This window comes from Palaemon carinicauda, chromosome 23, assembly GCF_036898095.1.
Source record: "Palaemon carinicauda isolate YSFRI2023 chromosome 23, ASM3689809v2, whole genome shotgun sequence".
NCBI lineage: Eukaryota > Metazoa > Arthropoda > Malacostraca > Decapoda > Palaemonidae > Palaemon > Palaemon carinicauda.
The window spans coordinates 84,676,471-84,703,970 of record NC_090747.1 but is presented as its reverse complement, the minus strand read 5'-3'; the positions used below and the strand labels follow the sequence as shown (position 1 = coordinate 84,703,970).

General features: G+C 32.6%; 1 long non-coding RNA gene across 1 annotated transcript in view; it reads left to right on the top strand.

The window, feature by feature from the left end:
• Positions 1-27,500, top strand: part of LOC137616978 (uncharacterized) — a 663,858-nt gene that overhangs the window by 127,169 nt on the left and 509,189 nt on the right. The gene's annotated exons all lie outside the window — the stretch shown is intronic.

Genomic DNA, 27,500 nt, shown 5'->3' with positions numbered 1-27,500 from the left:
CTTTCCCTACATGGTGTGGCGGAGTTCATAGACATAGGGAAAAAGGGGGAGCCTCTCTGCTTAAAAAGGGGGGTTTATTATCCATCCGTTCAGCAGGGGTTCAACTACCCCCTCCCCCCTCCCTTTTTTCCTTGAAGGGCCACTTCCCCCCTCGAGTCAGTTAATAAGATATACGCTCTCCATCGTCAAGTTCAGCTTGGGCTCCATTTACGCGAGGCCGTAATGACGAGTGTTGCTAATTTACATACTGAGCTAATGGCGGATCCTTCGTGCCAATAAATCAAAGAAATCATGCGTAAAATGCAAAGGGAGAAAACATTAACTATTTACGGTATCCGCCGTCAGCCGAGGAGAAAGAGTCTCTGGGAAGGAGGAGGAGAATAAGAGGAAATGAGAATAGGAAAAAGAATGTCTTTTTTTTTTTTTTTCCTTTTTGAATGAGAGATGGAAATGGAACGGGAGAGGTAATAGTGCCGAAAGTGAGAGAGAGAAGTGGAGTTTAGGGTGAAGTATAAAGTAGACGCTGATGGAAGGAGATAGAAGGAATCACGCGGGAAATTGCTTGAAAGGAGAGATGGAGAGAGCGATTGAGAAATATAGAAGGATTTGAGTGTTTTGGGGAAAATATAAAAGAGAGCGCAGAATGCATTGTTATATAAACAGAACTGAAAATTAGAACGACAGGAATAGATTTTATTGAAAGAAATAACCAAAACGATACGTAGACTAAAAATAAGAAGCCAAGTCGAAGGAAAAGTTGAATAAATAAAAAGGAGATTCTTATACCAGGAGATCCCTATCTGAAAGTTGCGGTGTGTTTTGCAGACTTTAAAGTAGAAATGTAAATTTTATGCGGAAAACTTTACTGACTAGTTTCGAGGATATTATGTAAGAATTTCATGGAAGTAAATCAGTTGAAATTTGGACATTGTATTAAACAAATACAAATATAGCTAATTTAATTTTAATATATTTTTAGGTAAATGGTAGGATATTGACTTTGGTTAATTTAATTTTTATATATTTTTAGATAAATGGTAGGATATTGACTTTGGTTAATTTAATTTTAATATATTTTTAGATGAATGGTAGGATATTGACTTTACATTTATTGTTAAGTTTCCCTAAATAAAGGTAGTTCGATATGAATCCAGGTATATAAGTTGACAAGTTTACAAAATACGAACACAAATATAGGGCTTAATCATTTCAAAAGATATTGAGATCAGAATATTATAAAGCCAAGCTTAGCGGATTATGTTTTCGCGCTGAATGAATAGGGTTAGCTTGCAAATGCCTATTTTATCTTGGGAAAGATTGTGTATAACATTTGTTTAAATATTATACTTCAAAGTTTATCTTTGATAAAAAAAATATATATAAGAAATTGACGGATGCATAATTTTTTTGTGGCCATTAATTGGTTCAATGCATTATTTTTTTAGTAAACTTTTTATTTCTTAATATTTAGGTACCGTTTAAGTGAACATCCTCAGAAATAGTTTTTTTTTATGAACTCAGCTGTTGTGTGGCAAGCGTTTCCTAATTTGTTCAATAATATATATATATATATATATATATATATATATATATATATATATATATATATTTATATACGTATATATATATATATATATATATATATATATATATACGTATATAAAATATATATATATATATATATATATATATATATATATATATATACATATACATATACATATATATATATATATATATATATATATATATATATATATATATATATATATATATATATATATATATATATATATATATATATATATATATATATATATATCTGAACAGCGAATTGCATTTGTCAAAAATAGGCTTTTTTTTTACAATAATTATCAAGGTTGGTTTACTAATTGAAAGATACTAAACTAACAGCTCATTTGTTTCTAGTTTACTTTATTAATGAATACGTTATTTATCGATTTTTCCCAGGTTGATTGGTCTAACACGATAGAATAAATTATCGTTAATTTCATGTTTTAGTGTCTAAATTAAGGTTAACATAATTGTCCAAGTCAAACTTCGTCCTGCGGGTTTTTTTTTTCTTTTTTCTTTTCGTTTTGCTACATGATGGGTCAAATAGTGTTGAACGACTTTGAAGAAATAACAAAATAGTAATAAGATATTGAAAATAGTTTTCATTGAGACCGAAGTATTAGTGATTTAAGGAAAAAATGTCGGTTTCATAAATGGCATATGTATAATGGAAGAAAATTAATGTTGGTCCCCAAATTAAAAGGAGAATGATATCAATTTTTAGATGAAATGCCTATACAAATTTAGTCTCGGGAAGACAGACAACCCAACCGCAGATAACTCGCTTTCCACGTAGGAATTGGGAATGTAATAAGTCTCTAGTAATAACATTGGAATTTGAAAGTCGATTTCCAGCTAGGCCAAGATACGGACGGTGTATTTAACTGGTGATCGCTCATCGTAATCCTTTAATAAAAACCTTCTGTGAATTATGAACAACCAAAAACGCAGTGATTATAACGGGGATTTATTGTCGTAATACGCCACCAATTCCTCATATCTTTAGAGGTATTACGATACAGCACCTTTTAATTTATGGATAAAAGAGCACTATCGATTGGATAACCAGTGCGATTTCTTGCTAAACAGCACCGGAATCTCCTAGATGGCTTACTCGTTTGTTTCGCTGTTACGAATAACGAACTACCAGATAATGTAGGTGAAACCTTTTTTACCTATTTTGTATACAGTGAGGATGTTACTTATATTCGTGGAATTATTTATGCTTTAGAATGTCATATTACTGGTGTGCTGCTTTTAGCCATTCGAAAGTATATATTCGGGATTATCTTTAGATATGGGGCATTTTTGATGGCTTGGATCCGGAAAACATGATTTTGTTTACATTATTCAATATGTATTCACCACTCCAAATAAATTTCTTTTATTGAGTAGAATTTTAAGTGGAACGAATATTTTTTTTTTTTTTTTTTTTTTAGTATCATAATATATCCTCAAAGATTTCACTACTACAGAAAATAACGTTGAAACATTGAAATAGAAAGCAAGTTTTGACTTCAGAGAAGAAGATGACATAAGATGCCCCCAATAGACGGTTGAATAACGATTCTCATTCCAATTTAAATTAGCTTAATTATGATGATTTAATTTGACTTTGATCAGATTGTTCCATTATTTTGTATAGTTTTGACTTATAAGTTAGGAAAATCTTTGTTTTCTTAATTTTACTTTTAATTTCTATCTGCTTTTTATCAGCAATTATAGAATAAAATTGACGCATGCTGATATCTAGAATAGGGTGCCTATTTCGTTAGAATTTCGTCAATAGATTATTTCCGATTATATTTCAGTTTACTGTGTTGTTAGTTCGTCCTTAAAGTTAACAGTTGATTACATTTCTAAAGTTTTTCCATTTATAGGAAGGTGAAGGACCGTGATCGTAATTTTTCAAGAAATACCACAACATTTTAAGCTTTATATACTTTAATTTTTTTTTTTTAGATATATGATAAGTCGAAAGAATAGTTATTTTTTTTTTCTTTTTCGTTATAAACGTTTTAGGTCCCAACACCTTCTGCTTGAATGGTGAACATGCATTTTTCTAAGAGATAATCATTGGTATTTTTCAGCAATTGCACGCTGTCACATGAATCATATTGTACTTATTGCCTTTGATATCAACCATATGGGGTAGTACTTGTACATCAAAATGACGGATTGCGTGCTATTATTGCCCGCACATCCTGCGTTATTCGATGATTGTCATTTGTTATGAGTTTTTTGGAAGTTATTCTCTTTAACCATTTGAAGAACATATGCTGTAAACGATCTGGCTTTGTCGGTATTAAGTCGAATAAGGAAAAATAATGCCAAGTCGAAGACCCTTCTTATTTAGGTATTTGTTTTCATGTGAAATAAACGAACTGTAACGTTAACTCGACACAAACACAGAAAGTATGATTATAAGTGAATAATTACCTGAAAAAGGTGCCGAATAAAACCTTTGCAAATTTTTCTTCTGAAAAACGTTGGGGTTTTACCACTTTTATTCTCTTTTCAGTGGATTTAATAATGCCTGTTATGATAATTTGTCAGTCAGTGAGGTAATAGAAGCCTTTACTCCAGTCACTTAGGTAGTATTAGAATTTATTGCAAAGAATTGAACCGTCGGGAAGTTAAATTTTCGATGGTTTGAGTTGAAGATCTTGTTCCTGTATAAAGAAAAAAATATTCATGAAAACTATATTGAGTATTCTCCTGTGCTGTTTCTATATAGGGTTAAATGATTTTGAGTTTTGTAGACAAATTAGATTTATATAAATACTTGTGTACTTTCATGTACTGCTCTACCCTAAACATACATATATACTGTGTGTGTATATATATATATATATATATATATATATATATATATATATATATATATATGTATATATGTATAAACATATATATATATATATATAAATATATACATATATATTTTATATATATATATATATATATATATATATATATATATATATATATAAATATATACACATACATATATATATGTGTGTGTATATATATATATATATATATATATATATATATATATATATATATATATATATATATATATGAAGCCGTATGCGCAATAGAACTTCCACAATATTAGTCGTTTCATAAACCTACACAAACGGCTCATTACAGTGCATTGAACGCATTCCACACATTAAGCAATTCACTGCTATCGTGCACACATTTGTATTTTCGATATTTAGGACATTTCTTCTAGTGGCACCTTTTGGTTATACACTTTTCACTATCCAATTACTTTCCCTTCTTCCCATAAAACTGAACTACCTTTAAAAACTCTGATCTTTCCTTTAACCTTAACTGTTTTTTTCAATACCTCTCTTTATCTCCATATTTCTCACTTTATGAATTCTCCTTACACCACATTTACTACATATGCCGCTCTTCTTACCAGTTCCAAGCTCTTTTCTTCCATTCACATTCAACATCAACACTTTACTTCCATAAGGGAGAGTTTGTTTAACAGTCCCTCCATACAATCACACCATGGCTTTCACAGACAATTCAAGACTTATAATTTTGCAAATATCCTGTATGATACTTTATGTTTCCTCAGAGTACATAATACGAGTTAATCTCTTCCACTCTTTTGCCAGTCAAAAAAGCATCCATAACTCCATAATTGGTTTCCTATTATTCTCATCCCTTTAATCTTTCTTATATTTGCGTGCTACTTTTCCTTTTGTAGTTATTTTCAGACGTTTTTATTCAGGTTCCGTAGTTTTTGTCCACTTTCCCCAATCAGCTGTGTTTTATCTATAAACATCGATCATTCCACATCCCTTCCACAATCCATCTTATCCCCTAATTTTGCGTCATATGAACTGTCCTTTCTCTAACCATTGTTAATCTACCCATAGAAATATAACACCTGTATCACAGACCCATATTCACCCAAAACCAATTACTCTCCTTACATACTGTATTTCAATTCAATCAAAATACCTTTAATGCCTCTCAGTAACCATTTACCTATCTTATACATTCACAACACCTTCCACGTTTCCCACTTTATCAATTCTATTATAAGCATTTTCTAAGTATATATATAAACTTACAGCTAACATTTTGTATTTCAAACTTCTCTAACTTTTTCATAACCAACACTGTATCCATGCCTCTTCATCCTTCCTTAAACCCTCACTGTTCTTCCCTTATCAGTCCCGATTATGATTCTGCCATGCACTTTACCTGCTTTAACAAGTAACATTATGCTCATATTATTATTAATGTTTCCTTTGTCAATTTTACTTTTATACAAGAGAACAAATATTTGTGTATATATATATATATATATATATATATATATATATATATATATATATATATATATATATATATTCTCCTGTCCTCTGAGACCTTTCCCTCATCCAAACATACTTTGCAAACCCAGTTTAGCCACTCAATCTCACCATCACCACCATGCTGCAGCATCTCACTTGTAATCCCTTCAACTCCTTATGTCTTTACTTTCTTTGATCTCTTAATTGCTTTCCTTTTACATCCTCAGCAGTCACTTACACAAGCATTTTCAGCAATATACTAATCCTTTTAAATCCTTCAGCACTCGGTTCAGCCTCTTCTATCTTCTAAATTCAGTATCTTCAAAACACTCGCTTCACCAACCAAAGAATAGCATCTCTCCATCCGTATTTTTAAATTGTGATATATTATTTGTTGATTAGCATTTCTCTGCATTCTTGTTCCAGTAGAACAAATGTTTAGTTTACATGAAGTATTTAACCCTTGCTTCTCCATCTGCTCCCCAAAATAATTTGCACTCAAGCCCCATGCCCTTTTTTTAGGACATTTTAACTCGTATTACATCAAAATCTATTAAAGATAAGACATTATAACGTTTTCTGTCCTTGACTTAAATGATTTTTTTTCCCATTAATATGCAGTCATACAAATTTTGTAAAAAAGATTGTAAACACGTAAATAATGAAAAAGAAGACTAAAACTGGTAATCATTAGATGTAAATCATGCCCAAATGGTGTTGAAGGGTGTAGAAATCCAGACGTAGAATACGTCCAATGGCATTCTAAGGGTTAATCTACGTACCCTTCTCTCTTTCTTTCTCTCTCTCTTTTTTTTCGTCTTATTCTCTCATGATTTTATTCTTGCCTACCTTCTCAATCAATTTGTCTGGTTGCACCTGCTTGTCTCTTCTATCTTGCAACTTCACCTCAAATAGGTTCCTTTTTTCCTCCCCTGAACCTTTTTATCTCCCCACCCCAAAAATGTATTTTTCCTATTTCCTCTTCCTGGCCTCATGTACCCACATACAATCCTTATCGTCCCCAGCTAGCAATTCATCCATTTTCTTGGCACATGCTTTCCTCCCACCCTTCTTTTCCAATTCATATTTCTTAATTACTTTTACAACTACATTTTCACATGTTCTTTTCTAACTTATAGTTACTTATACCCGATGTTTTGCTTCAACCAAATAATGGGTCAGATAAACACTGTATTTGCCTTACGATGTTTTTCCCGGTAATACACTATGGCTCTAGAAGGTATTTCGCTAGTTCCTAGTATTTTCTTTGGACGATATTGCTAGCCCAAAGATTTTCTATAGTTTAATTACGACCTGGGAGAAATTTTAATTATATATATATATATATATATATATATATATATATATATATATATATATATATATATATATATATATATATATATATACACACACACACTTATATGTCATTCATGTGATTACTTATGTAATGATCTTGGTATGTTATGTAAATGTTTAGAAAATTCGTATTTGAAGCCAAGTAAAAGTAAAGAATGCACTCGATAATCCAGAATGACAAACAAGTGCAAATTTTTGCAAAACTAATTTTAAAATATTAACATGCAAAAATGAGTCATGCAGTTTGCTTTAGTAGTAGTAAATGTCAACAAATGCCATATTTACAACTTTATTTCAAAGAAATTACATTGTAATATTTAAGGTTTTATTTTACGAAAAGTGGTATATAAAAATCCGTTTTGTTGATAATTTCGAATGGGTCTTTTTAATTTAGAATGAAATTTTCCAATCATTGAATTGATAATGATAAGGTATTTTTAGACCAAATTTTGTTAATCGTGACCTGTATTCGAATTCTGAAATATGAACTTTTTATGTATTTTAACTCTCTTCTCTTCCACTGTTTCCCTTTGGTAAGAATAGACATTCGACTACCACCACGCTAGTAATGTTACCTTACTTTACAGCGAAAGGATAGGAGCGTCTCATCACTGGACGCAACACGTAATGACACATAATTTACTTGTAACATTATAATCTCAGCCTGTTTGTTATTCATATATTCATGGCGATTTAGGGCAATGATTGCGCTTTATCCCCTGACCACAGTGATTTGCCATTCGTGATGCACATCCATATGACACCAGAAGTGAGCGAAGTCCAGCATTATATTCTTGATTTAACCGTTTGCTATTAAGAGATTATGGTCTTTTCAACGTTTTAATCAAAGGCAGTAGAGATATTTGAAGTTAAGCTTTTATTAAAACCTTTATAAAGAATTGAAATTAGTAAATGAGTTCATTATATGTATTGATCTTCTTAAATGTTTTATGACGTTTAACGTAAAGAGGACCGTCTTGTACACATGTAAGTACATAATAACAGCAGTGATACGGAATCGAGAAAAAGATTAGCTAGGGGAATGCTGCATGGAAGCAGTGATTTGGGGGGAGGACGGGGTCGAAGGAAGGGAGAGAGATATTGAGGACCCAGTATAGGGGAGGTGGTGAGGGGTTCCTAGGGGTGATAGCAGCTATAAAAAGTCCATTAATCAAAGTTCTCACCAGACACCAAAACTCAGTAGTCATTCCCACCACCACAATACTAACTGCACAACTTTGGTCTGTTTGGATGCTGGTCTGTTCGGATGGATCTACGGACACTGCCTGGAATAGACAAAGATTTAGAGTTAAATTTTGGAGGAAAAGATTTAGGCTTCATTTCAAAGAAATTGGGTTCGTGTACATACATGTTTTTTTTTTTTAGGTTTGTCCTTATTTAATTTCTCTTGCGTCTTCATATACTGTATTTACAATTTTCTTTTCGTATTTTGTATCAGTCGTGTAATTGTATTAAATAAGGTCAAAATGCTTTTAAAGAGGAACAAGTTCAAATGTGGCTATGAAAAAAAGCTAAGATATTTACATAGATGTTATTTTTTATTTTTCATTTAGTGTTCTGTATAGCTTGCGTTACATGAGTTAAAAGACGAGAGTTTGTCAAGCAGTTCTTGAATTCCTTACCAATGAAACGGATGATTTGAGCTTTTAATTGCGTGTTCTTTTTAGGTTGACAACTTTTGTTTAGGTATTTTCAACTTCACGATCACTAGTTAAGATACCCCCAATTTCACGACTTATGATGAATCAAGGATGAACACAGTGAGAGGAAAACCTTTTTAAATATCTGCACAAATCACTTTCACGTGAGCCTCATCAACAGCACGCCAGCCCTTCAGTTTGTATTGCATTATACACCTTTTTGTTGCATACTAGGATATCAAGCACTTCTTAGTCATATCACTTTGCATTATTGGTTAAACTCCTTTTTAGATTCCTCTCCTCTTCCATGCTAAAGTACACAAAGCATATGCTCTGTTCTTTTCTCTTGGGTAAAATGTAAGGAAAACCTGTGATGATTCTGATACCCATACTATCTGTTTACGGCATCGTTGTAGCTTTGCGTTTGTTAACCTTGTATTCCTCATCACTCCGTAATACATTTTAGAGAATTATAATGATAGCTGCCTTTATATACTATATTGCACATTTGACCTAAGGTCAGGCTGTCCTACTTGTCCTCCATAGGAGGTAGTGCAACCAATGAACCTTTATCGGTGCACTGTAGGCATTACTCAAATGTCTTTGTTGCACTTGCTTATCAGCCTTCAAAAATACTTCTGTTCCCACTTCAAAACTATCACTTCATTCTGCAATTGTGGGATTTTTCCCATTTGTATTTGTCACTGAATGGACTCCTAGGCCCAGGTGCTTAGTCTTGTATCCCAAATTCATGTATTAAATTCTGTCGAATCCTTACTTGTCTCCCATGCCTTATGATTATTTTCTTTTATGATTCCTTTACCCTAGAAATTTTACTCATACATATCAGTTTGAAGCTTTTTTCACTATTCAATTCTCTCTCACTACCACAAAGTCGTATGAACTTATCTTCAGACCGTACTGGATACGTCACTATTTCGCAATCTGATGGATATGAGTTCTAACCCTGCTAAGGCTCAATAGTTTTTTTGTAGTTTCTGCAAACTCACCATCCTTGTGAGCTAGGGATGGTAGTTTGGGAAGCCTGTAGGTCTACAGTACTTGCTAAGTCGTCATCAGCTAGTGCCTGGCCCTCCTTGGCCCTAGCTTGGGTGGAGAAGGTGTTTATACATACCGTAAACATGTTTGCATTCGATGGGTATAGGGTTTTTTTTAAAGTGAATTTGAAATTTTAAAAAGGATACCATAGCGAAATAAACGTGCATTTTCTGATGATTGTAAAATGGTCTCCATTCATGATACCCAAATAAACTTTATTTACTAAAGGGGTATTTACCATCTCGCCTTTGTAATAAAGAATTGGATTGTTCATCTTTAAGGAAAACAGATTTTATCAAAGAAAAAGTAAACAACCTTTTCTTCGTAAGCCTTGCCACGATCTCCATCATTTACCTAAGAACATTAACATTACCCTTGGATTAGAACTTATAAAAATATCTTACCCACTGAGGGACACTCCTCCCCCCTCTCTCTTTCTCTCCATCCCCTTGCCCTTATATGTGTGTATATATATGCCTCCTCCTCCTCCTCCTCCTCCTCCTCCTCCTCCTCCTCCTCCTCCTCCTCCTATGCATAACCCGGGGCACATTTAACGTTCCGGCGGGATCGTTATACATCGGACGCCTTCCCAATAAAATACCCGGCGTTAAGGGAATTAACTCCTGGTTCTAACATCCCAGTCGTCTAAAGGCTAAAATTAACATGTAATTCCGGCGAAAATTATAACCCCGAGCGAGCCGATAGCAGGGCCCATCAATCCCATTTTTGTTGAGCCATTGTGCACGTTAGCTGGAATGAACGGCCCCCAAATATTTAACTCAGGAATATACATTGTAAATATAAAACTTTTCGGGGGGAGATCTCCGCCGAAAATGAATTCTCTCCCGCTGCAAGATGAGGGTTTCTGTCTGATTTTTAGGCTTCTGGCGGATCCATTCTTCGGTTCTTTTTTGTGGGTTAGTGGGTTTTGGATACGTTACGTTGCGTTTAAGAGGATTTTTTTTAATGAATTTAATACTTTTGATTTTTTTTTCGCGTATGTTTTCTCTATGAAGAGAATTGGACTTCGTCTTTTTCTTTATTTAATGCGAGAGAATGTTTGGGGCTAATTGCTTTGGATGTGTTGGTCCAGAAGGATTTCAGATTTGATATCGATTCTCATGCAGTAAATAAAGTTATTTTTTGTGTAAAGCATATTTAGGCTTCTTCCGATGCTAGTGAATTAACTTAGCTGTAGATATATTAAGTGCTACCTGTATTTGTATGTTTAAGCCCTTCTCTCTCTCCTTTTCAGGTAAGCTGGAATATTGGCATTTGGCTATTTTTATACAGTTGTTTTTCGACTCCCAATGATGTATTATCACCAAGAAGGTATGACTTCGGGACTTCTTTTACTAAATTATGGTAAGATAACACCCATTTAAAATCACAAACTAATCCATTGTATTGATGAAAATATTTGAATATATGACTTTTAGTTAATTGTCACTGTTATTTAGAATATTTGTATTATTTTAAAAGTATATACCTTTTCTTAAATATCTGCATTATTTGATCATGGTTTATTGGTCGTATGATTGAGTTTTTAAAGCATGGTAAAATGATAATGTCAGCTTTATTGAAGTCACCGCCATGTTCTTTTCGTGTTTGTTTTACATGAATTAGTTTTAACGTCAATCTAGTGAACGCCTTAAAACTTTCATCTACATCATTTGTGTTTTGGAATCCTTAGAAGAGGGTTCTTAGTGTTTAAGGAAATGAAAAGGTCAGCGTTATGATGTTCAGATGAATGGTGAGTTTGTGTTAAGATCCTTTCTTTGGGTCAAATTCAGTGTTGTTAATACTGTAAAAGTACAGATGTCTTGCTGTCTATCTTACATCATTTTTCTAAGGTGTGGAATCCTTGGCCAGAGTTTATAGTGCTTATCGAAATTCCAACGTGTTTAAATAGATTGAATATAAGTTCGTAATGATTATACTACGTTAAAAATTGATTTCTGCCCGTCTTGTGTGGTGGGAGTTATCATGGTAAAGAATACTCCTGTTGAGAACTTAGACCTTAAATATTTTGTGTTGAATTAAAGGTCCTTACTTTTCTTGTTAGGGATTAAACCGGTTATGTAAAACTAGGCTTCTCATGTAGAAGTGAGGTAATTAAGGTCAAAATGTTTTTAAAGAGGAACAAGTTCACATGTGGCTATCATGTGGAAAAACCTTCAAGACTTTTATGCAGGTGTTAGTTTTGATTTTTTATTTATTTATTTATTTTTTTTTTTTTATAGCTGATGGTGATACTCTATTCTTTCATGTAACAAATAGATTTATTATAGTGTGTGTTGATTTTTTTGTAATCGGGAATAGAAACAGTAAAAATGGATAAGAGAGAAAGGAATATGTGTATTTTCTTTTTTTTCTTTTTTTACGAATAGAGGTTGATGAGTGTTGTCTTGTGGTTTAATATATATATATAGTAAATATAATCGAATTGGCAAAACTGTTGATAAAAAGAGAGGTATACTGAGATATACTAGTCTCAAAATTACTAATGTCTTAAAAATACTTTTAAGACTTGCTTAGAAATCAAGTCTTCCAAAATTATACCATCTATCTCAGTAATAGGTATGCAGTTGATTCTAGCAAAGTTTACCTTTCCTTTCATAAGGCTCAAATACTAGGCAGTATTCTAGGTGTGACCGACGATCTTCCCTTTGAAATATGGAACTAGGTTGAACTTCTAAAAATTCAGAAAGCACAAATGCGTTTCTGTTGAGCAGGTTGACATTTCGTTTCATAGGTACTTGGTGGTACGAGGTGGGGGAGGTGGGGTTGGCTCTTAGATGTCATAGTCCCAACCACGTATCTCCATTGCGTATCGTCTGTTTAGAAACGGTCGTTTTCAGGTGTGGATGCAAATGAAACAAGTAGTATACCTTCCATAGGAAATATTGAAGTGGGCTCGGTTGTAATGGAATAAGAAAAAAATTTAATGTAGGAGTGACTGAAAGTAGGCTGACTATAGTCTAATTAGGTGAAGGATGTTTATCTGTTTTGGTTGTTTTATTATGAAGGAAATTCTACTTGTATTAATAGGTGTTTAGTCAGGTTTGATTCTTACTCGTAAATGAAATGTTGACGTAAATAGCCTATCTTTGCTATAGAAGGGAATCACCTTTACAATAATTTATCATTTTACCGGATACTGAAATTTTTCAATTTTTATAAAAAGAAGAATAATATTGTCAGATTACATGAAGTATATAAAATCTGATTAGATTTGAAATTATTTTAGCCAAGAGAGTACGACTAAATTTTAGAATAAAATTCTTTTGATATCTTGGAAACAAATATGTATTTTAATTAAAGAAGCATTGGATGTGTATAGAAAAGGTGCTCCTGCAACAATATATACTTAGATGGAAAACAGTAATGTGGTTTGAAATTAGTTTCATTTTTAGGAATGTCCTTTGAAAAGACGAATCCCATATTGAGGCGGGGCATTTTGAAACTGCAGAGAATTATTCTAAGCAATATGACTATTCATAGAGCATTGAGAGTTATTTAAAAAAGGGAGGAAAACTCATCAGATTAATTTCCGTGCGGGATATGTTTATTTGATAGCAGTTGTAGGAATGATTTAATTAAAGGATATTTTCAGTGACTGCATACTCGGAATGACACGGAATTATTGTTATTCATTTCAGTGCTAATTCATTTCAAGGTAAATAGAGCCAAGACCCACTTTTAATATCCTAATAACAATCGCGGTGTATATTCGAGACGAGGCTTTTTGATTTACTCGGATATAAATTAATAGTCGGGAAAATAATAGGATCTTGTTACGCTAGACTTTGGTTAGGAGTTTGATCATTCTCCGCGTTTTCATTTTTCTACATATGCCCCAAAAGCTTATCATTATATTTTGCTTCTATAAATTTCATCGGGGGTTTATTATCCCAACCCTATTGTCTAAGTAACAATAACGATAGTTTTTGTTGCGTGTTCGGGGCGTTCCGCATTTTCGTTCGTATTACAAATTAAAGGTGGAATTAATTAACTTTGGAATTATTTCTGCAGCCTTAATGATTCCTTGATTTTTCTGAGAGAGAGAGAGAGAGAGAGAGAGAGAGAGAGAGAGAGAGAGAGAGAGAGAGAGAGAGAGAGAGAGAGAGAGATTCTGTAAATTGAAACCATCTAATTGCCATTTAGCATAGTCGAAACTTTCCTGCACTTAGAAGTTTTAGGTTTCCCCTGTAGGTGTTTATTTATTTTTCAATAAGAACTTTCAAATGAAGAGTGTGCTCTCCTTGATGCTTTCATTTGTATGCCAGGGGTACAGTAAACTATAGCTTACATGTTGCAAATTTTTTAAGAGTTTAAGTGAACTGTTTGTGTAATTTACACCAGACAATATTTGCAATAAGTGTCACACCTTTTTCGATAGTGCATTTTTTATATTACAGTATTTATACTTGAGTTTATACTGTTGACAGTATATTTCTTGACCAGTGTTCATAATTTAGACTCCAAGTTACAAGTTATATATGATTGAGTGGTATTGAGAGATAAAAGAAAACATTTAGTTTTCCCTTCTCCTTGTGTTGAACTAGTTTTCTAATTTGGGTCCTTTGGCTTGTAATACTCACCTTTGCCAACTTAAGGTAGCTGATTTTTTTTTCTTTTAGTAATGATTAGCAATAAATCATTCTGGGTTGATAAGGAACGTACAGTTTATATGTCCTACATTTTGCCTTTCATTGCAAGTAGTGGCAAAAATGCGTATTAGAATGTCCATCCCATCGGTTTCTTTGTAGGAAAAATATGTACCTGCCCCAATGATCTAAAGGAAACATGATTCACAGAATTCCATTTACCAGAGGCAACTGGTTTATAAAAACTGGTTGACTCTTGTCTGCATTTACACTCTGTAGGCCATTCTATACGAAGTTGTAAATCATCATGATTTACATAGCTTTTCGTTTTTTTTTTTTTATGTCCTTATGAAGTTTTACATTTGGTCTTGCTACTTCTTATTTTTATTCTTGACAATTTCTCTTTTACTGAATACAGTGCAAAAACAATTGAATTTGAGAGTGACCACAGTAAGGGAGATTGCTCCCGAATCTCAATTGCCAGCAGAGTCAACTTCGAATGTCCTTGACTGAGTGCCCTAGTCCCTTGATTCAATTTCCCTTTTGAATATACTTATCCAGTTGTAGTTCGCCTTCTACAACTAAACTATATGGGATTGTCTATGGTATCTGGCTGGATGACTTATTTAAGTAATGAAGATATATCCCTAACTTCTTTGGTTATATAAGTCATTCTTAAGTAGTAACGTAAACATTTCTTATTGATTACCACTTTTCTCTATATCGGCCTTCCAATGAAAATTATGTTTTCAAGATAAATTAGAAAATAAAATAAGTAAAGCTATTCATTAACATACGGGATGATCCTAAATTGTTGTGCAATCCTAATTGGGTATAACAACCATAAAACAATTTATTCTTACGTATCATTATAAATCACTAGTTTATACCCTTTGAATCAACTTGAATATAAAACAACGAACTCTTCACATTTAAACAGTAATACGCCAATTCATCATTACATCCGTATTCTACAATACGATTATTCCTAGGCTCTTATGTTCTGTTAAAATAATTTAATTACAGCAATTTATTCCACCTCGTAAAAAAACTTGCAAGTCTTTAAATAGATGCATCCTTCGTGTGCAAATGTTGAAGAGGACCTCTACTTCGGAAGCTAGAAACAAAAGTAAAAGCTATATCAAAATTTTACCTACGCTGGATATAAAAAAAAAAAAACCAGCTGGTTACAACAAATCAACAATCCACTAAAGAAAAATAACCCCAAACACAATATTTTTTAAAAATAATACTTCAAAACAAAATTACAAAAAACACTTTCACCTCCACCTTGTCCGAGTCTCAGTCGTGTATTAAAAGTATACAGCAGCGATAGTTAATGAGGAGGGACAAGACTAAAACGTTATGGAGGAAAAATATTAACTTTAACATAATTCTTAATTTGTTTGATACAGTTTTTAAAATAAAACAATGTAATTTTTTTTACAATTACCGTAATAGCTCGTGTTCATATCCGGTGATTTCACTTAAACAAGAAATTACTTTCCAGTTTGTAACACAATTTTATTTTCAACGCTAGAAACATTTGTTTCCTACCTGTCTATTTCCCTTAAAATTTATTCAAGGTCTTTTCATGTGTATTCCTTAATATTTCCAATTGACGTTTGATGGCTTGGTGCTAGCAATATTTTCGATTTAGTATTATTGTGGGGCCTGGCAAGATGGATTGCCAAAACACTTCTCGAGTCACAGCCAAAAGGGAAGTTGTTGGTAAGTAGGAAAGATTTATAAAGAGAATAATAGATAATAAAGGGAGAAATATCTCATCGAGAAAGACGTGTTGACTGATTTAGGAGAGGAAAAATTCTAAGTCATGGGGGCGCAAATACGAGAATTCTATTATGTAAGTAATAGGGAAATAATTTGCCTAAAATTTCTGATATATTAGGTACAGTCTAGATTTATATATAAGATAACATATTGTTTTGTAACTCAACTAAAAAGTGAAACATGATCTCGCAGCTGTGTGGAACAATGATAGAAATGTTATTAGCTGAAGAAGAAAAAGCGTGTCCCGGTAAACTAGGAGGTCGACTTCTGATCAGGAGAATTTCCCGTTTCAGTTATGTATACGAAAGGAGCATATAGAAAATGAACAGATTTATCATGCACGAATGTTGCAAATGAGATACGAAATATTCGAAATAATCGTGCTCATAGCTTACGCAATGTTTTGCTGGGGTTAAACAATTTAACCCTAAATTATTTATGACGGAGCAATTAATTTTAATGACACCAAGTAAAAAAAGTTATTTTATTAGGTGGAACACGCTTCCATACACATCTACGATTAGTGTTATATTTACGTAAAACGAGTAGATAAGAACGAGTTTGTGTGTCTACTCCAGAAACAGTTTCACTGTTCCAAGTAGTGGCATTTGTTGCTTGCTACAACTTCATGTAGAGTTTTCTATCTTATTGCCTGGTCGTGTGCCAGCACAGACTTGCTCTTTTGAACTACCTTGAAGTTTATTCGGTCAGCTGGAGTATATATATATATATATATATATATATATATATATATATATATATATATATATATATATATATATATATATATGTATATATATGTGTATGTATATATATATGTGTATGTATATATATATGTGTATGTATATATATATGTATATATATATGTATATATATATATATATATATATATATATATATATATATATATATATATACGACTCTGAAGTTTATTCGGTCAGCTGGAATATATATATATATATATATATATATATATATATATATATATATATATATATATATATATATATATATATATACATGTTTTGCGGGTGAGTTTATTTTTTATTTCAACTTCGATATTTTCACGTTTATTTCTTTGTGTATTCATCTAGTCGTATTTGCGACTACTGTGTGCATGTAATTTTTACAATAGACGTTATTTTTTTTTTTAATGAAGAACACAGTTCCCATAAAGCCGAAGCGACAGAGGCAGTACCCCGAGGATGAGATCCATTGAAAACCTTCTTACAAAAGTCTGAAACAAAGACGCCGAAGGAAACCTACAGAAATCCTTTATGGAGAAGATAAAAAAGAAAAAAAAGAATGAGAGAGATAGAGAAAAAAAAACAGACAAAAATGTAGGCATCGTTGTTGAAGTTGAACCATCCAACACATCTCTCTCTCTCTCTCTCTCTCTCTCTCTCTCTCTCTCTCTCTCTCTCTCTCTCTCTCTCTCTCTCTCTCTACTTCGTTAAGAATGTCGGCACTATAAGGAAATGAATCTGTGAAATTTAAAAGCCCGCCATTCGGAGCAAGTCATAGATCTGCCAGATTTTTCTTAATGGAAATGTCTTCATTATAGAGCTTGGCACTGGATGGAAAAAGGCGTCCGAAGTCGCTGAATTACGGTTATTATTATTGTCTGCTCTGATGTCTCTAATGAATCTTTTGTAATGTCCTTTCTACCAGTTTCTTTTTTTCTCTCTCCCAACTAATTTTTTTCTCTCCCCAACTTATTTTTTTCTCTCTCTCTGCCGTTAATTATCACTGTTTTTTCGTCATGGGTGGTGGGGGTGAAGAAGGGTTGTTTAGAATTTACTTATCTATTTTTTTGTGTTTCTTTTTTTCTTGTATCAAGTTGCTTATTATTTTTGCTAACTGATGATCTATATTATTCTTTGGTGCTAAATGCTATTAATTTTCAAGTCTTAGGCAAGTCTCCAACAAGCCCCTTGTTATTTGTATTTGAAGGTCAGTAATTCTCATATTTCTCGAGGCAGTGACTATTCCATTACTTTCACCTGCATGGTGTGGAACTCCCGCCCCATATGTTTTTTCCCCTTGCGAATCTTTTTTTTGCCTATTTCCCCCAACGGTCAGGGTATGGTAGTCTTTACTCTGTCTATCTCCCACTCAGTCATCTTTCTTTATTTTCTTTTTATTTGCTATTGTGATTGGACCAGATAAGGGCACTGACTTGCATTGTCCTTTGGTCTTCTCTAATTAGGAAAAATGGGGGTCGTGTGTAGCAATGGCAAAGGCTCGTTGGATACCGTGGAACTTGTAGAATGAATCTCTCTCTCTCTCTCTCTCTCTCTCTCTCTCTCTCTCTCTCTCTCTCTCTCTCTCTCTCTCTCTCTCCTATACTATTTCCATTTTTGTTTTGTTTGACTCAAGTTTTGTAATTTCCCTATTTTCTTATTTAATGGTTGCATATGCTTATGTAAAGAAAATATACCTTTGTGTATTTCATTAAAAAGCCATCCCATATTAAGTCTTTACTGAAAACTACCACTGAAAAAAACAATCAATACCTCCAACGACTTCTTTTCAAATTAAGCCTCGCTATTACCACTGAAACCAGTTCTTATGACACCGTTGCTGAATTTCTTTGGTGAATCATATATGCTTCTTGATAGGTTATGTGACTAGTCATCAGAGAATTTCATTGGTATTATTGTTTAAACGTTATCTTGAGCATACTAGCTTCCAAAACACGTTTTACTCCTTGTTCAAATGAAGAATACGTTGATATTTTTTCATTATTTCAGAATAATAAATATTTATTAGCATGTTTTTTTCTATTTGGGACATGAGGCGTCTGAATAAATAACTTTTTGTCTTACACATGTTTGTGTATACATAATGTACACATAGATGAATTACATAGAGGGCATGGAGAATTGGTGAAAATTTTTCAAGACTTGAATCTTCGAATAGGGAGGGAAGGAAATGATTAAATTTATAGTATTGTGAAGAGTTGAGTAAAAAGAAAACTTTTATATTCAAGAAGAAAAGGGCTCTGTAGGAACGAGATATAGCTGCTGTTGCTTTCATGGGAGTTTAAGAGGACATTTGTGCTGTGAAAATAGCGGAACGATTTTGGGATTCCGGAATTAATTCTTGACACTTTTATTTAAAAGGATAGGTAATTGTGCATCAATATTTGCTCTAGCAATTGTGCAAACACTGATAGAAGCGATAGCTTTCATACAGAAATGTACGTTTAAATCAGTGTTATACTAGGTGAGTGATGGCGTGAACTACTTAACTTTTTAACCTGGGGCAAGTCTTTTTTTTCCCCATTTTCTCTATTGCCGATGTCCTTTAGCTCCAGGAACCCTTAACGCGACCCTTCCCCTCCCCTCTTCCCTTCCTTTCCTTCGAACACAAAACCAGCCAAAAAGTCAGGGTTACGGGGACTCGGCGGGAGGGATTACATTGAATTCCACAGCTATTAGGAAAAGTGGCAATTTAGAAGAGGAACAATTGGCTATGTGTTGGCCGAGTGGGTCGTTCCTGTTCAGTAGAACAAAGGTGTGTGTGAGCAAGTTAGCGTTGCACGAATGGATAAAGGACAAGTCTTGGTCTACGAAAACAACTTCCCAATCTCCCCCATCCCTCTCCTCATGTCTTCTCACCCCCTCCTCCTCCTCCTACATCTCCTCCTCTGCTACAATCGCCATCCTCCATCCCCACACCTCACCCACACTTTCCGCTTACTTCGGCTGTTAAGGTAAATTAAAAACAAACATGGCCGGGAGAAGTGAAAATGGACCTATCGTCCGGGGGGTGGATTGTTTTGTTGCTTGTAATGTTTCGGGAGGCGGGATAATTTCAGGGCTCCGGCCTGAAATTATTTCTGGAATCTATGAGGTCATTTTGCAAGGTAGAAGTTCTGAAGTTATGGCCTCCGATGGCTTGATGGGGGTTCGGCCTCCACTCTGTTATTTTGTTGCTCGAAGAAGGTTATGTGCTGGGAAGTTTGAACAGCTAAACTAATACTATTCGGTTTAGAATTGTGCATCATTGCCAGGCTGAGGGAGCGGTCGGTATTCTTCGTGGTTATATGCAGGGGATTAATGTTTGATGGTGCTGGGAAATTTGTAGTGCATTTGGATCCGAAATGACAATCATCAATTTTATCATCTTTGAACGATTCTTTTTATAACTTGCAGGTTCTCTCTCTCTCTCTCTCCTCTCTCTCTCTCTCTCTCTCTCTCTCTCTCTCTCTCTCTCTCTCTCTCTCTCTCTCTCTCTCTCTCTCTCCGCATTATAGGTATATACAAATGATACAATGTATAGCTGTTTATTGGTGCACAGTAGATAAAACTGGAATTTGTCTTTCCGTGAATGTCTTATCAAATTTAGAATAATATGTAATCTATTTTTCTTCTTAATATCCAACACTTTAGAGGTCATCTCATGTTACTTTTTTGCCAAAACCACCGGCAGCCTGTCTAAAAGTTCTTTGTGTTCTGTTCGATTCTAATGTAGCATAAAGATATTTTTCTACCTTTTCTTTCCAATGTTTATCCATTGATTATATTTCTTGATTCTTTTATCTACGTATTTCGAGTCATATTTGAAAGCTTTCGGTATTCAAGATGCGCTTGAGCGAGTTTTTTTTTTTTTTTTTTTTTTTTTTTTTTTTTTTTTTTTTTTTTTTTTTTTTTTTTGCCATATATGGCAAGGTTAGAGGGGTTGCTAATGATTATTTTATGTTGATTTATATAATGTGACTAATATGAAGCTTTCTCCGACATGTTTCTTCGCAGATTTATTTAGCAATCTAGGAGTGAGCATGACGGTGACTGGTGTTTGGTTATATCTGGAGCCCCCATTTAGGAAACAATGTTGGAGCGTGTATATATATATATATATATATATATATATATATATATATATATATATATATATATATATATATATATATATATATTATGTATATATATATGCATGTGTATATATATTATATATATATATGTATATATATATATATATATTATATATATATATATATATATATGTATATATATATATATATATGTATATGTATATGTATACATATATATATATATATATATATATATATATATATATATATATATATATATATATATATATTATGTATATATATGCATGTGTATATATATTATATATATATATATATGTATATATATATATATATATATATATATATATATATATATATATATATATATATATTTACATATATATATATATATATATATATATATATATATATATATATAGTGTATGTGTGTGTGCGTTTTTGTCCGGGTAAGTGAATACGCACTCTTCGCATGATTGACAAGAGCTAATCTTAACTTTGATAAAATTATTTTCAAGGTAATTTCAGCGTCTAATTTATTTCAGTTTTTGTAACTGATATTTTAACTGCGTGTAGCACGCTTAGTTTTGTTTGAATTTCCAAAACTTCTTAAAGTTCGACTAGACTAATTTACGGCAGATGTACGTGAACTTTGTATTGAAGTCTTCGTATTTCTTCTTCAAATTGTAATTCCATTTTATTGTTGATTTGTAAATCATACTTTGATTATGATTCTCTTGTTGGACATATTGTTTATGTAAGTCTTATCTTCAGATTAATCTTGTGAGATAAGTTTGATTCTTTTAATGGTTTTTTAATGTTTATATTTTTTCTGTATTATCATTATTTTTTTCGTATTTTGATCCTGCTAATGATATGAATTGAAAATAAACCTTTTAATAATGGATAATATTTATAATTGATAATTGCAGAACGCTAAAAATTTTGAACAACGATGAAAATGGAGGGATAAATATTATTGCAAGAACTTTATTAATATAAACTTGGGTAGACTTGTTTCTTAAACAGTAGAATGATAATTTCACGAAACCGGCGTCTTTGAAGCAGTGTGATATAGCGCCTTTCAATTACCAAGTATCTTGAAAGAGTGATGAATCGACATTTTATGAATTAGTCAAAGGTAAAATAATCGAGATTTACCTTTATGTATCTAACAGCGGTAATGTATAGAGGACGGCGCAGGTTCTACGTTTATGTGGCCAATATGTTTCTAACAAGAGGCAATTCTACTCTTCCTCTTTGAAGATCTATAATTAGAGGAACTTCAACGTGCGAGGCTCTTGCCAAATTATGCTAATGTTATGTTTTATAAGGAAAGAACTTTGGGCGGATAAATTATCTGAAGAACAATCGCTCTCGTGTGGAGGAATATTAGGCAAAGTTGAGAACGCTCCGTCGTTTCGCGCATAAACATGCCTTTATGAAAGACAGCGGCCGCGTTGTTGTTTTCTTGCATTCCTCACATGCAAAGGGCCCTATGATTTTCATATGGTCTTAATGAGCTGTTCTTCTTCCTGCATCATCGATTGGTTTTGATCTCGGGCGGCGAGGTGCTTTCGTCCTTATATCTTAATAGGGAGCGACATGTATGTGCTTTTTTGTCCCTTTATGTCCGATCGGCTTTGATGTTATTTTGCTTTTGTCGCAACTTGTTGGTTGAGGATGTGAATATAATTTGTAAGATTTTTTTTATTTCCTAGCTTGTCGGGTATACAACGTTGGATTTCAAAGAACGGATTCTGCTACAGCCTTTTGAGATATTGAACATAATTATTGATCACCTTCGTTCTTCTTAGTTTTAAGACTTCATAGTTCGTTTGCCTTCTTTAGTTGTGTTTTGCTTAGATACAAATGTCATTATTGCGTTAGTTTCGATAAATATGTTACATTTTGTTGAAACTTTAGTTTTTTTTTTTAATTATCATTCTCTCAGGTCAGATTAGGTAAAAAATCAGAACGATTAATACTCCCCTTACCTTATAAACGCTTCCAATATTTAAAGTACTTTGTTATCTTATACGGAAATAGGAAAGAATAGTATTATTTCCTTCGTGTAATACAGTGTTGTTGAGTTTTGAAATTTTTTTACAATGGAATTATATTGATATTAAGAATGATTTTTTTATTGATTTATTTTGATCAGATGAATGTTTTATTTTGATCAGATGAATGTTCAAGGTAGTTACCGACAAGATATATTTTTTTTCTTTTTGCCAGTATAGTTCTACTTGGGATGGGGTAATTTCCCTTCATGATACTCGATGCCAAGTTACTGTAGTTTTATCATAAAGAATAAATCAGTTATTTTTTTTATACGTAGCAAATAAGTTATCGTCATTTCCATAGAGGTAATCTCAGTGAAATTTAGTTACTTTTTGTAGTGAAGTCAGGATACACTTTTTTCAAGTATGAATAGATTCGAAATAGCCCTGATTTACGAATATCAGATTAAGTTTTTTTTTTTCATCTATTTAAGTATATTTCAAAATATCAAGATTATTATGCTATAATCCTTTAAACAGATCGTCTCAAAGTGCTTTTATAATAGAAGAAACGAGATGGATTAAAGTAAAGGTATATGAAAAAAGGATAGATTAATTATTTTGAAATAGTTGAAGAAAACAGAATAAAGTGCAGACGTAGCTAAAAAGGGTCACGGGTTATGCAAGTCTTTGTCGTCCGGGAACTGTAAGATTTCAAGCGTGATATTGTAAATTGTTGTTGAAGATATAGATATATAAAGCAATGTTGGAGGTTGGGTCCTAGAATCCAGAATATCTTGACCAACATTGCTTAATTTTTCAACGAAATTTTATATACTATATATATATATATATATATATATATATATATATATATATATATATATATATATATATATATATATATATATATATATATATATATACACACACATGTGTGTGTGTGCGTGCGCGCGCAGATGAAATATATTACTTTATTCAGTTTTAATTTGTACCACATACGATATTGAACGTAAAATATCATTCCAGATCACTGGGTGATTTTGCACCATTTAGAATAGCAAGGATATATATATATATATATATATATATATATATATATATATATATATATATATATATATATATATATGTGTGTGTGTGTGTGTGTGTGTATGCGTGCGTGTATATTATATATATATATATATATATATATATATATATATATATATATATATATATATATATATATATATTACAGTATATATGTGTATATATATGTCTTACATTATACTGAAATTATATGTGTTATAATTTTATCACTAAAAACATTAAGCAACTGTTTCTGTTTGTTTCCACTCATCGCTGTTTCGAATTCTTGGCTGGCCAGAAGTACTTATCATAAAAGGAATTTCCCTGTGGGTATTGGATTTCATGGCAAAGCTCTTCCTGTCTTAAAAAGTATTTGTAGCTTATTTGACGTGTGTATATATATATATATATATATATATATATATATATATATATATATATATATATATGTATGTATATATATACAGTATATATATAATCTTCGTAATCATCATCAGCCGTTACTAGTCCACTGCAGAACAAAGGTCTTAGGCATGTCCTTCTATTTGCGTCTGTTTACTATCTTTTTGTGCAAGCCCACGCTCGCAAACTTCTATAGTTCTTCGATCCATCATCTTTTCTTCCTTCCTGTGCTTCTTTTACAATCTTTAGGGACCCATTCTGTTATTCTGAATGTCCATCTATTATCTGTCATTCTCATATGGCCTGCCTATGTCCATTTTTTCCTACAAGTTGTTAGAATATCCTCTACTTTAGTTTGCTCTCGTATCCATGATTCTCTTTTTCTGCCGTAGTGTTATTCCCATTATTATTCTTTCCATAGCTTTTTGAGTTGTAACTAACTTATGTTCTAAGGTTTTAGTAAGGCTCTAAGTTTTTGAAGCATAAGTTAATACTGGTAGGACCATCTCATTGAATACTTTTCCTTTTAGAGAAAATGGCATTTTACTTTTCATAACCTCAATTTCTTTGTCAAATGCTCTACATCCCATGCTTATCCTTCTTTTAATTTCGGTCTTGTGTCCTGGGGAAACACTTATTGTCTGTCCTTATTACGTATATTCTTTAGCAATATCCAGATGCTCGTCCATAACTCTTATTTGTCTCAGCATTTTCATTGAGCATTAGGTTAGTTTTACTCATTCATTTTCAGTCCTACATTTTTGCTCGATTGAAATCTAGCATCTTTTGTAATTCATCCCACGATTCACTAAACTCTGTCATATGCAAATCATAAGTTGTTTAGGTATTCCCCATTAATATTAATTCCTATATTTCCCCAATTTAAATTGTAGTAACTTCTTCTAGACATGCTGTAAATAATTTAGGATTCATGGGGTCTCCCTGTCTGACTCCTTTCTCAATCGAAATATTCTTACTATCTTTTTGTAGTTTTAGGACCACTGTATTTCCTGTATAGATATCTTCAAGTGATCTAACATAAGATTCTTCTATTCCTTGTTTTTGAAGAACTTTCATTCCTGCTGATGTTTTGACAGAATCAGAAGCTTTCTCATAGCCTATAAATGCCATACATACTTGTTTGACATATTTTGTTGATTTTTCAATTAGCTGGTTAATTACATTGATATGGTCAGTTGTTTAATACCCGCTTCTAAAGCCCGCCTGCTCTCTTGGTAGAGTAAAGTATAGCTGCTTTTCTATTCGCTCCAATATGATCTTTATGAATATTTTATATACAGTATTACGGAGAGTAAACTTATTGGGCGGTAGTTTTTCAGGTCTTTTATGTCTCCCGTTTAATGAATTAATATAATGATAGGTTTTCCAAGCTGTAGGTATAGAGCATTCTTGCAGACATTTGGCGTAGAGTTCAGCCAGTTTTACTACCATGAAATCGCCTCCATCTATAATTAGATTAATTGTTAGGCCTCCTTGCCCTGCTGCTTTTCTTCTTTTCGTGCCTTTTAATGCTTTCTTTACTTCTACTGTTACTGGTACCGGCTCAAGTGTTTTATTTCTATTGGTGAATTTATTTCTTATATCACTATTGTATAGCATTATATAGAAATCTTCTACAATATAAGGGGCTTGTCTATCGCTATGCCATGATTAGCAAAGATGTACTAATCAGGGCCACTCATGCTAGGTTGGTTTGCTGTGAGCGACACCTCTCTCTTTCTCTCTCTCTTTATATATATACATATATATATATATATATATATATATATATATATATATATATATAGTATATGTATACATTTTATATATATATATATATATATATATATATATATATATATATATATATGAGAGAGAGAGAGAGAGAGAGAGAGAGAGAGAGAGGAGAGAGAGAGAGAGAGAGAGAGAGAGAGAGAGAGAGAGAGAGAGAGAGAGAGAGAGAGAGAGAATAATGATAAAACTTCTCTCCTATTCATTTCACAACAGACACTTTACCAAACATTCTCTTCCATGTTGAAAGCCACGTTACTCATCCCTATCAATATTTCTCTCATCTGGCTTTCTTTCTTGATTTATATAACATATGCCCCCTCATTTTGATTTTACATATGATTCTGTTGCCTTTTATCTTTTTGTAATGAAATAATTACTATCCTTATTGATTCTTGAAAATCTTTCCCTTACCTCAACACCCAAACCTCTTTATAACCCCACCGTGCCATATCATTTCAATTTCAACTACATTAGCCCTTTTCAACCTCTTTGGTTTTCCTCTCATCTTCCTCGATAGACCTGAAACTTGCACCTAGAATTTCCTATCTTCCCTTTATCTTCGCGTTCAAAAATCTTCAAAATACTCATGCCATCCTGAGGCAGCATCAACTTCAGATAGCATATCTCCCAGTACAAATCTTTTTTTTTTTCTTTTTTGTAGACTTTATTCTTAATTGTTTTGTTTTTTCGTCTTTGAAAGTGGTGTAATTTTTTTTCTCAAATTCTTGCCTGTCATCTACCCACCTATATTTATCTCTCTCTTTTCTCTTATCATCTATTGTCTGACTACCCTACCCAACATAATCTTCTCTTCTATCATGAAGTCGTACCTTAGATATTTTTTCACTAAATTTGTTTTTATTTCTTTTCTTGCGACTCTATACATACCATCTTTCCCCGCTGTCCTTGTGACCCCATCTTGGAATTTTGCCATTCTTCTCATTTACTTCAACTTCCAATATTTCGTCTTACTTCCTTCTTATCAAAGTCTAAGTCTTCATTACATTGTTACTCTT